Raw genomic sequence first — 13,672 nt, 5'->3', positions numbered from 1 at the left:
CGTAATACTGGGGATGTATTGGCTATTCTCTAGTTATGCGGTGATTGGTTGTCATAGGAAGGTAGTAGTATTCAGACCTCCTAGGGAGCAAGAGTATGAGGTCATGGGATCATGTGTGCGTTCGACGCCACAGATTCTATCGGCTATACAGGTGAGAAGGTTACTCTTGGAGGGTTGTCAAGGGTACCCAGCTTGCGTGAAGGAACCACCTCGGGATGATTTGAAACTTGAAGATATCTAAGTGGTTAATGAATTCTCGGATGTATTCCCAGAAGACTTACCCGGTTTACCTCTTGATCAAGAGGTGGAGTTCGCTATTGAGTTGCTGTTAGGTAAGACACCGATCTCTAAAGCTCTATATTGGATGGCTCCATTTGAACTTAAAGAGTTGAAGGAGCAGTTGCAAGAACTATTGGACAAGGGCTTTATCTGACCTAGTGTTTCGCCCTGGGAAGCTCCAGTATTGTTCATAAAGAAGAAGGATGGGTAGATGCGAAAGTGCATTGATTACCACGAGATCAACAAGGTAACAGTGAAGAGCCGATACCTGTTGCCTCATATAGATAATCTATTTGACCAACTAGGGGAAACATAGGTCCTTTCGAAGATCGATCTACAGTCAGGGTATCATCAGGTGAGAGTTAGGACTAAGGATGTTTTAAAAACTACTTTCCTAACCAGATACGGTCACTACGAGTTTTTAGTCATGCCTTTCGGGTTGACTAACGCTCCGACAGTATTTATGGACCTAATGAACATGGTTTTCCATGAATTATGGATCAGTTTGTAGTGGTATTCATCGATGATATTTTGGTATACTTTAAGAGTTCAGAAGAGCATGGAAACCATCTGAGGTTGGTACTTTAGGTTCTGCGGGAGAAGAAATTGTATGCTAAGTTGAAGAAATGCGAGTTCTGGCTAAATCAGGTTGCATTTCTAGGCCATGTCATGTTGAAGGGTGGTATCTCAGTTGATCCTAATGAGATTGAAGCAGTGGTCGATTGGGTGACACCGAAGAGTGTACAGGATGTTTAGAGTTTCTTAGAACTGGCTGGGCATTATTGGCGGTTCGTGGAGGGATTCTCTAAGTTATCTGGCCCTCTAACACGGTTGATGAGGAAGTGTGTGAGGTTTGATTGGACTGACGAGTGCGAGCAGAGTTTCCAGGAGTTGAAACACTAACTGCTCATTGCTCTGATTTTAACCATCCCATTTAGGGACGGTGGTTTTGTGATTTACAGCGATGCATCGCTGAGGGGTTTGGGATGTGTGCTGATGCAACAGGGGAAAGTGATTGCTTATGCTTCTTGATAACTCAAGGAGTACAAGAAGAATTACCCTATGCATGATCTGGAGTTAGTGGCGGTAGTATATGCGTTGAAGATCTGGAGACACTACTTGTATGGTGAACAGTGTGAGATCTTCACGGACCACAAGAGCCTTAGATAGTTTTTCACTCAGAAGGAGTTGAACATGAGGTAGAGAAGGTGGCTTGAATTGGTTAAGGACTACAATTGCACCATTAGATATCACCCGGGGAAGGCTAACGTGGTAGCCGATGCGTTGAGTCGAAAGTCAAAGCATGCAGCAGTATCTACAGTTATAGTTCAGCATCATATCAGACGAGATCTGGAAAGTCTTGGCATGGAGTTGGTGGATGGTAATCATCAGGCACTCATTGCTAGCTTGGTGATCTAGCCAACATTATTGGAGAAAATTAAAGCTGAGCAGGCTAGTGATGTGGAGTTAGTTGAGACCGTGGAGAAAGTGCGGCAAGGGTTGGCTGCAGATTTTAACATCTTCGAAGGAGGTGTGTTGAGGTTTGGGACTAGACTGTGCGTTCCAAACGACGAGGGGATAAAAAGGACGATCCTGGAGGAAGCACATCGTTCTTTTATACTGTGCATCTGGTAGTACGAAGATGTATCGGGATTTGCACGAGTCCTTCTGGTGGAGTGGCATGAAACGGGAGATTGTTTGATTTGTGCAACAATGTTTAACGAGTCAGCAGGTAAAGGCTGAACATCAGAGGCCGGCGGGGCTATTATAGCCATTACGTATTTCAGAGTATAAATGGGAGCACATCTCCATGGACTTTGTCATCGGATTGTCACCAACACTACACGGGTAGAATGCCATCTAGGTAATTGTGGAAGAGTTTATAGGAAGCACTGAGGATGAAGCTTACATTCAGTACAGTGTTCCACCCCCAGACTGATGGACAGTTAGAGAGGACTATACAGATCTTGGAGGCTATGTTACATGCTTGTGTATTAGATTTCGGTGGTAGCAGGATTCAGTTTCTACCATTAGTGGAGTTTGCCTATAACAACAACTTCTAAGCTAGTATCGGGATGGCACCATTCAAGGCATTGCATGGTTAGAGGTGTCGGTCTCCTTTGTATTGGGATGAGGTCGGTCAACGACGGATATTGGGTCTCGAACTCATACAGCAGGCTTCTAAGAAGGTTGGTTTGATAAGGAATAGGATTAAATCAGCTTAGAGTCAGCAGAAGAGTTACGCGGATGTTCACCATTGTGAGTTGGAATTCGAGGTTGGGGGGTAAGATATTTTTTAGAATCACTCCGATGAAAGGGGTGATGAGATTCGAGAAGAAAGGCAAGTTGAGCCCTAGGTATATCGGACCATTCGAAGTACTGGAACGAGTGGGTCCGGTGGCCTACAGGATTGCATTACCCCCAACGCTCTCAAGGATCCACAATGTGTTTCACATATCCATGTTGAGGAGGTACGTGTCGGATTTGTCACACGTGATTAGTTACAAATCTTTGGAAATTGGGGATGCTTTGGCGTATAAGAAGATACCTGTTCAGATTATGAACCATAAAGTTCAGAAGCTGAGTACCAAGGAGATACCATTAGTGAAGGTACTGTGGCGGAATCATGCAGTTGAGGAAGCTTCTTGGGAGTTAGAGACGAAAATATGCCAGAAATATTTACAGTTGTTCTGAGAGGTAGTTTGGTAGCATGATCGGTATGGGTATGTATGTATGTATGTAACATTCTGCTATTGTAGTAACATTGTGTGGTTAGTCTTTAGGAGAGTTTGTAATATTGTGAGCTCCCGAGACAGTGTATGTATGTAACCACGGTATTCCTCCATCATAAGTGAGGATATGTATGTATTTGGGACGGGGCTGCTATGTGGGTGGCCTTCAGCTCTTTCTAGAGTTGGGTATGCATTGATTATATAATTGAGTGGTAAATAAGAGATTACAAATTTCAAGGAAGAAATTTTTGTAAGGAGGGGAGGTTGTAAGAACTCGGCCTGAGATAAGTGTATTAAATAAATGAGAAAAGAGAAGAAAAATTTAAACGGTAAAAATCTGTAAAGCTTGTCGACGAGGCTTCCTTGTTTGTCGATGAGGTCCCTTATGCGGCTCGACAACGAGGATCAGTGGTTCATCGATGAGGAGATGCCGAGAAATTTTGAGAAATTCTAAAATGTCAAGCTCATCGACAAGGCCACCTTGGCGTTGACGAACGTCCTTGTTAGGCTCGTTGACGAGGATGTCGTCTCGTCAACCAGGTTGGCCGGGTCAAAGGCTTATAAATATCTTTTTCACTTGCATCATTGCTAAGAAACCAAAACTCTCTCTTTCTCTCTTTCTCTCTCTCTCTCTCTCTCTCTCTCTCTCTCTCTCTCTCTCTCTCTCTAGAACTCGGATACTTACTCTCTTTCTCTTTAGGATTTTGGGCTGCCTGTTGCTGGAATCGACGATCTGACGTTGCTATGTGGATCAGGAGGAGAATCTCTACGTTTATAGCAGATCGGAAATTCATTTTGAGAATTTTCAGGTTTTGACCCAAAACCGAGGTAAGTGTTCGATTTCAGTTTCGTTTCAGTATATATGTAGTAGTAAAAATTGTTGTGAAGTATAGTTCTTGGATGTTTAGGTTTTGGGAAATCAGTTTGTAGTTTTGGAGCCGTAGAGTTCATATTTTGGGTATTCAGGAAAAGGTAAGGGGATTCTGTTTATATCAGTTATTTTTTAAATCGGAATCGGCAAACATCTAATTTACGATTGTATGTATGTTTGGCTACTTATTCGGGAAAATATATCGGGTGAAAATGTGGGATTTTCAGGTTATAATTTTGGGAAAAATTGGGGGTTTCGGGTATCATCTCTATTTCTTTTGGAAAATCGTATGTTGTATAAAATTGTAGTATTGAGATGACCGTACCTGTATTTGTATTAAACTGTATTTCTCGAATTGAAAATGATATGATTTGTTGTATAGTCAAATAAGTGTGGAATGAACTGTTGTATGTTAAATGTTCCAGATTTTGTAAAACAGGTAGGGGAGGCTAATTACCGAATGCTGATGAGTATATGAACATGAGTTCCAAAATTGTTCCAGGTTTTGTAAATTAGCTAGGGGCGGCTAATTATCGAACGCTGACGCCATGTCTCAACTAATTATCATGGGCAAGAGTGTCCGGCTCTATATCCGAGGGTGTGAAATATCACCTGTTTGTTTCGGCTAGTCACCGATGGGTGTGAGTAGACACTGTATCAGCATGATATCACTATGAGGCTTCGGTTATCGCAAGGTATCGAGTGCTTAAGTGTGACGACACTGACCGTATATTTGGTATTGTATGTACTAGAACTGGATTGTGAAAATACTAGAACTGTATCATGTTATGTTTTATATTGAAATAACACTTGTATACCACACACTGATATAACCTGCTTTCTTCCTTACCAAGAGGTTTCTCACCCCGAATATACAAATGTTTTTTAGGTCCTTTGGGTAGCCGAAAACTAGCATCCTAGCGTTTGAGAGCGTAGGTGTTAGTTAACTACGTAGAGTGTTTATATAAGTACAGATTCTGTAACTGGGTTGTCTTTATTGGGTTTTGTAGACACCTGGGGTATGTATGGTATTTTGGAATGTTGATTCTAGTTATGTATAGACTCTGGTATAGTACGTTGTATGGTATGATGTATGTATAGAAAGATCATTTCCACTGCGTATTTGATGTGTATGGTTATGTATGTGATTGTGTATAGGGTTTACGTATACGCCACGGGATCAGACCCTCATCTAGTATAGTATCATGTGTGTTTTAAATGATACAGAGACAGGTTAGGTTACTAGAATCACACCTGGGACCCATCCGCGAGTTCGGGGTGTGACACCTATGGTAGTGCTGTAGGGAGTTTGATGGTTGCCATGGTATGTACGAGACCAGATTTGGCACATGATGTAAGTGTGGTAAGCAAGTTTCTTTCTAATCTAGGAAGACAACATTAGGAAGCTGTAAAATGAATACTTAGATACTTGTGGGGTACATTAGATTATGGCATCATGTTCAGCAAGCAACAGGGTTGTCCTTCAGTTATGGGGTTTGTAGATGCAGATTATGCTGGAGATATGGATGACAAACGGTCTACAATGGGATATGTTTTTACTCTTGTAGGAGGACCGGTAGGTTGGAGATCCATGGTTTAGTCTCTGGTAGCATTGTCCACGACTAAAGCGGAGTATATGGCAGTCGCCAAAGCTGCAAAGGAAGCCTTATGGCGTACCTGTTTAGTCAGAGAGCTGGGATTACAACAATATGGAGTGGTGCTGTATTGTGATAGTTAGAGTGTCATTTACTTGGCAAAGAATTAGGTATACCATGCTAGAACCAAGCACTTTGATGTGAGGTTCCATAGAGTTCAGGAATTAATTGCTTCAAGTGAACTTGTGTTAGAGAAGGTTCACCCTTTTGAAAATGCAGTGGATATTCTAATGAAATCGGTTACTTTTGAAAAGTTCAAACATTGCTTGGACTTACTCCATGTCTCCAAGTAATAGGAGGGAGATGAACCCAACCTAGTTGTTAACTTTTTGAGTCCGATCTCTATTTTGATGCTGACAAACCACCAGTGTCTTATGTGTGTATTTAGTGTTTGAACAGATAACATTTCAGAACACACACATAAGGAGACTTAAAATGGAAGGCAGAAGAAACTCGAAGAACATGTACATCATCTGGCACATTCCAAGGAAGTCACAAGAGTAAAGAAGATTGAAGATATTTAAATTTCAGTTGTACTGCATTTAGTTTTTCTATTTGGTGTGTAATAATGCATTGCATGCATGGTATGAATGAAAGCTCAATAATGATCATAGAATGACCTTAGGAATCACCTTTGGTTGACCAACGTCAAATTTTTTGGGTTAACCCAAGGCCCTAGATTGATCTTAGTTCACTTCATGAAAAATCCCCTCAAGTCTAATTGCAAGCATATACAAATAGGGATAAAATCATATAAGGTCAAAAGAAGAGGAAATTTTTTTCAAAGGGCTTTGGGCGATCGAACCTTGGCATTATAAATACCTCGGTTGATTGAACCAGCCTAAAGTCAAACTGTTGACTATGGCTCAGGTGATCGAACTGATTTTGTGCATATTGTCCATGGTCGATTGAACATGAAAGTTCACTTTTTCCATTGTCCCCGGGTGACTGAACTTGTAGTTCAAAATAGGTTCGAGCAACCGAATTGTGACGTTTGGCAACCTGAACCATGGACCAAGCACCCGAAATCATGAAGGTTGGGAAATTGCCCTGAGATTCAGCCAACTGGACTCTCCTCAGCCACCCGAAACCTGGAACAGACTTGTGTCTGTTCAGGCGATCGGCCCTATGGACCGGGCGACCAAATCTCTCGGGTTGGTTTATTTTTATTGTGTTAAACCAGGGTTAATTTTAATTAACCTTCATTAATATTTTCTAAAATTCCATCTATGTCTCCCAACGGTCATAATTTTATGAATGTCTATATATATTAGTTCATTTGGAAAGATTAATGAGAGATTAGCAAATATCATTAGCCAAAATGCTCTGAATTTCCAAATACTCACATAGCTAAAAATCCCTTTCTTACCCATCCTACTTGCTAAAATCTTTTGGTAAGAGTATTATTGAGATTGCTCATATTAGCATACACTCTCATCATATTTGTTTGATATTGATTTTACTGAGAGTATGCTTGAGAGTTCCCTTGTGATTTAATTCGTAAGTCTTCATTGGGAATAACTCTCAAAGGCTTGTGAGTCTTGCATTTGTGTTGCAAGATTCTTAAGCTTGTTTTTTGTGCTTTTGTGAAATACTTTTCAAACAAATTTGATTTCAAATATCTCCTATATTTTATACGTGATATTTTTTCTAGAGATATTTGAGTATGCTCTTGAGATCATTGAGGTTATGGCTTGCGATTGACATACATATTTTTAACTCAAAGATGTATTCACACCACTCTCACATATAAATTGTTATTGTTGCATATAACTGAGAGTTGGCATTTAGACGTCACTGAGCTTATACAGCCATATCATATTGAAGTGTAATTGATTATGCATATTGGTACATATCTGCTTGTTAGAGAAGCACGTATTTTGTACACGAAATTTAAATTGAATATCTATTGATTCCAGGCATGACCTAAAGGGGTAATAATCTAGCAAGGAAGGATTGTATGTAAAGGTTGAGGTCAGCCCTAGTAATTTGACCTAGTTGTAACCGGTGCCGCTCCACCCGTTAAGTGAGCCGTAGTGGAATCATTGGGCTTACGAGCTAGAGGCGGGAATGTAGGCAGTATTGGTCGAACTCCGATAACATATCATGTGTCTACTTTAATTTCCAACACTTTATATTTCTGCACATGTATGTTATATTTAATATATTGTGAATGCCACGCATAATTTAATTTCCATATATCATTATCTAGGCAATTGGTATATGATTAGAAATACCCTAGGTTGTGTACTACTGATATCTGGTTAAACTTAGGAAGAAGTTTTTAAAATTCCAATTCACCCCCCTCTTGGGAATACACCAATTCCAACAGTAGCATTTTTAAAGTTCGAGGTAGAGCAACAAAACATGTTTTTCGGGATTCTCCTAAGGGGCGAATAATCGTCAAGGTGGAGATTGTTGTTTATGGTGTGGCTCTTATACTTAGAGTTTTTTAAACAAAGGAAGAAAAACATAAGAAGGGTTGCACAGTAGGAACTCATCGACGGGTGCCCTGTCCTTGTCGACGAGGAGATCCCGAGAGGCCCAAAAATTCATAGATTCTGAGATATCAAGAGTAGGAAAATGGGCTCGTCGATGAATGCCCTATTCTTGTTGATAAGTGTCCTTCTTGTTTTCGTCAACGAACCCGTCTTCACATCGATGAGAATGCATGGGCTACGAGAAGAAGTTTGAATTTTGAATTTGAATGTTGGGGTGGTTGGGTTATTAGAGGGAAACCTTCGAGGGACTTCTATATATGTACTTTTGAACGTATTTGTACATAGAGATCATTCTAAAACTTGTGTATTGTGGTGTTTCACATATTGAATGTCATTTTCTTTCATTCTTGTGTTATTGGTTGTTATTCTCTCATTCATATTGGTTAAGTGTTATTGAGACTTGGAGTTTCTTTTGTTTCTACATCTTCCATTGTGTGTGTCCTATACCCGATTTTTACAACACAAGAATTACTAAACAATGAATTCATCAGACCTAGCGTGTCACCCTAGGGAGCACTAGTGCTTTTTGTGAAAAATAAAGACGAGTCGATGAGGATGTGTATCGACTACCAGGAAATAAATAAAATAACGATTAAGAATAAATACCCGCTACCCCAAATTGATGGTTTGTTTGACTAACTCCAAGGAACACATGTCTATTCTAATATCAATCTGCATATCATCAGGTGAAAGTCAAATCAGAGGACGTTCCAAAGATAGCTTTCCGAACCAGGTGTGGTCACTATGAGTTCTTAGTTATGCCTTTCGAACTGACAAATGCTCCTGCTGCATTTATAGACCTGATGAACAAGGTCTTCCATGAATATCTAGATTAGTTTGTGGTGGTGTTTATTGATAATATTTTGATCTATTCGAGAAGTCCCAAGGAGCATGAGACTCATTTGAGGTTGGTACTCCAGGTGGTACGGGAAAATAAATTTTATGCTAAATTCAGGAAATGTGAATTTCGACTAGAGAAAGTTACATTCCTTGGACATGTGATATCCAAGGATGGTTTTCTTGTAGACCCGAGTAAGATAGAGGTGGTAATGGAGTGCGCAAGACCGAAGACTGTTCAGGAGGTTAGGAGTTTCTTGAGTTTGGTAGGATACTATCGTCGGTTCATGGAAGGATTTTCTAAACTATCGGGTCCTCTGACATAGTTGACGAGGAAAAATGTAAAGTATGAGTGGACTGATGATTGTGAACAGAATTTTCAAGAATTGAAGCAATGACTCGTCACTGCTCCGGTTTTAACTATCCCATCAAGTGATGATGTGTTTGTGATTTACAATGATGCGTCTCAGAAAGGGTTTGGGTGTGTTTTGATGCAACAGGGGAAGGTCATGGCATACGCTTCTCGGCAACTCAAAGAGTATGAGAAAAATTATCCGACGCATGATTTGGAGTTGGTAGCAGTGGTGTATGTATTAAAAATCTGGAGGCACTACGTGTACGGTGGAATAATATGAAAAGAGAAATTTCCCGATTCGTGGAGCAGTGCCTGACATGTCAGTAAGTAAAGGTTGAGCATCAGAGACCACCAGGACTGTTGCAATCACTTCACATTCCTGAGTGGAAGTGGGAGCACATTTCCATGGACTTCGTCACAGGGTTACCATTGGCACTTTATGGGCAAGACGCTATCTGGGTAGTCGTTGACCGACTAACAAATACTACCAATTTTGTTCTAATTAAAATTAACTACTCGTTGAATAGGCTAGCAAAGTTATATGTTCAGGAGATAGTCAGGTTGCACGGCGTACCAATGTCCATTGTATTAGACCGAGACCCATGATTCACCTCCCGGTTCTAGAAGAGTTTGCAGGAAGCATAGGGATCTCAGCTTACTTTCAGTACAATATTTTACCTCTAGACTGATGGACAGTCAGAGAGGAAAATACAAATTTTAGGAGATATGTTGCGAGCGTGTGTGCTGGATTTTAGGGGCAATTAGATTCAGTATCTGCCGTTAGTGGAGTTTGCCTACAACAATAATTATCAAGCTAATATCAGGATGACACGGTATGAAGCATTATATGGTCGGAGGTGCCGATCTCAGTTATACTGGGATGAGGTTGGTGAATAGCTTATTTTGAGGCCATAAATTATACAGTAGACTTCTGTAAAAATCAAACTCATTAGGGAAAGGATTGAAACAACTCAGAGTCGACATAAAAGCTATGTTGATATACACCGATGGGAGCTGGAGTTTGATGTTGGGGATATGATATTTTTGAGGATTGCTCCGATGAAGGGAGTTATGAGATTTGGGAAGAAGGTTAAACTAAGTCCTAGGTACATCAGACCATTTGAGATACTGGAGATGGTTGGTCCAGTTGCTTATAGGATAACATTACTGCCGGCTCTATCTAGGATCCATGACATGTTTTACGTGCTTATGTTGAGAAAGTATGTCCCACATCCTTCACATGTGATCAGTTATGAGTTTTTGGAGATTAGAGACACCTTATCATATAATGAGGTGCCAATTCGGATTCTAGACCAAAAGGAGTAGGAACTACGTACCAAGAAAATTCCATTGGTGAAGGTACTCTGACATAATCACGTAGTTAAGGAAGTTTCATGGGAATTAGAGAAGGAAATATTTTAGAAGTACCCACACTTATTTCAGCGAAACCTAGCGTTAGTCAAACAATTGTGACGGTTCAGATAAATATTTGGTTGTTTTGGTTGTTCACGTGGTTAGTGTAGATTGTATAGTAATTTGTTTAGTTAGAATTTGTTTGTTATTGTTTTAAGTTATAAATGGTTTTGGGAGAGTTTACATTTTGAATATTTGTAATCTCCCAAAAATCGTATATGTAACCACGGTATTTTCAGCTATAAATGAGGGTTACTAATAAAATTTGGGATGGGGCTGCTATGTGGGTGGCCGCCGGATCTTCCTAGAGTCAGATAAACATTTTATCGATTCTTAGAAGAGGTTGTGATAAGTGTAAGTCAGCAAATTTCAAGGACAAAATTTCTATAAGGAGGGGAGAATGTAATGATCCCAAAAATTATATGCATGGAAGTGTTAAAAAAAATTTAAAAATTTTAAAAATAAAATAAATAAATAAATAAATTAATTAATAAGAATTATTAATTTAATAATATAATATATTAATATATAATATAATATAATATTATAATATTATTATATATGTATATAACCTCCTAAAGCTTCAGGAGGATTTCAAATTGAAATCTAGAGACCCCCCCACGGAATGCTCTCTCTCTCTCTCTCTCTCTCTCTCTCTCTCTCTCTCTCTTCAATTTCTCTCCGTTTGTAAGCCAAATCGAAAAACGAACATCATATCTGGGTCCTAACTCCGCTCCTCAACACTTTAACCGGAGTGGATTCGTCGTTTGGACATCATAAACACCACTCCAAGGCTAAGGTAAGGGGAATAGATTATGCCAGGTTTATTTTAAAAATATTTTCGATTAAATTTGAGTATGTGAATTTAATTAGATTTATGTTAATTAAAATTTGCTTGATTTAAATTGAATATGTGAAATTAATTATATCTATGTTCATATTTTATTCTAAAAATATGCCTGAATTAAATTAAACTATAGGGATTTGATTATATCAGATTATTAGGAATAATTTGGAATTAAATTAAATGACAGGGATTAGAGTATATCGGGTTTTCTTGGAATATAATGGAATTAAATTAAATAGGTGCAATTAATCATACCCTTGTTTTCAGTAAAATATATTTATTTTCCCAGACAGTTATTATATTATGATTTATCAGTCAAATCGTGTGACATGAGAATAATTATTATTGTATGATTAAACATGATCATTTTTATATAATAATGAAATGACAGTTTAGACAACTTTATGCCGAGTTTAGATGACTTATGCCGAGTTATGAAATGATAGTTTTATACAGAGATATGATATGACATATTTTATACAAAATTGTGAATATGTCAGATTTTATACAGACTTATGAAAATGAAATCATGTTACAATTTTATTATATGAATTGTGTTATATGGTAGCAGAACCCTAATGGACTAGTTATGATTCAGAGCACGGTGCCGTAGCTAGTATTACATGCAGTGCAGCCACACTATCAGGAAAGTGTAGGCGGACGATAGTTGATTGGCCCTTGAAGTGATGAATTGCAGGTGCAGGTTGCCCACTGGGTCCGGATCAGGTTGGATGGGCAATTGTACTACAGACATAATAGTTTTGACTTAGCTTGGTAGGCTAACCATGGCTAAGTCCAGCTTTCGGGTCGCACAACCCTATCATGGGGGATTATACATGATGTTATAGGATAGTTCTATCAGGGAAATTCTTTTATGTATATATATGCAGATTTATGAAAACATGATTATCTATTAAGTTAGAGTATGTTTGAGTAGAAAATATGTATTTAAAATTTTATAGGTGTAAGTTATGATATATATAAATGTCTTTTTCAGTTAAAGTTAAATTAATGGTTATGTTTTGCTTATGTAAATACTCATCTGCCACACACCGATGATAATCTATTCCATCTTATTAAGAAGTGTCTCACCCCAATAATTTTAACATTTTAGGAAGGGGCGGGATTAGTTAGTGTTGTATAGGTAAGTTTTGGTGAGACACTAATATGTATATGTAGATATGCTTTTGACTGTTTGGGATGTAAATAATCAGGATTTTGGAGGTATATGTATAATGATGGTGGTATTAAAACTCTGGTATAGTTATTGTGGTATTTATGTTTTCTGCTGCATGTTTGATAAGGAGTTATGGACCGGTATACTCGGTACCCCACTTCGGGTTTGGGTCGTTATATATATGGTATTAGAGACATATGTTATGAGGAATAGCACTTCGAGCCCCACTGGGTGTGGGGCGTTACAGTTGTGGTATCAGAACAGTAAAATTTTCGGGTCTTTACAGCTATTCCTTTACTTCTTAGAATTATCTTGTTATTATTTTTCACATATGCTCATTTATATGCTCCCTGCACACATAATGCAACCTATACTGCATGAGTTCTATATTCGGACTCTCACCTATTGGGATTAGGAGAGGGGAGTAGTGAGGTCTCCGTGGGGGCATTGTCCTCTGTATAGGCCTCATGAAAATATCCTCACTCACATGGAACCCTTTCCATTGAAGCCTGTAATGGGTGATGATTAGGGGCCTTACTAGCCTGTGCTAGTAAAAAAGGAGGACAAAACCTTTAGAACCTCAAGTAGAGTTGGAACTCTGCACTAGTACCCTTTTACCCCTAACGTGCATGGGATAAAGGACCATCCTTATACATAACCTTACACTGTTAGTGATGGTCCTTTAGGAAACCCAAGAGGGGGCTGGATTTAGTCTTTTTCTATTTTTTATGACCCTTACTCCTTTTAATCAAACTTTTGGTGAGTAATAGTTTAGTATATATATTCTAGTGAATATGTTGCGGAATCTTAGATAAAAATAAGTTTATGTTCACTCACAACTCACCCTATATGTTTCAATAATCCAAGATAATGTATGAAATATGCACAAACACAATTGAGCAATTAATTCAATCAAATAATAAGTAATGTAAGAGAAGAGGGAGAGAAATGCTCAAACTCTTTTATAGTGGTTTAGTCTCGTTCATGAGCACCTACGTTCACTCT

The sequence above is a fragment of the Malania oleifera genome, chromosome 5 (assembly GCF_029873635.1).
Source record: "Malania oleifera isolate guangnan ecotype guangnan chromosome 5, ASM2987363v1, whole genome shotgun sequence".
NCBI lineage: Eukaryota > Viridiplantae > Streptophyta > Magnoliopsida > Santalales > Ximeniaceae > Malania > Malania oleifera.
This window is presented reverse-complemented; position numbering follows the sequence as displayed.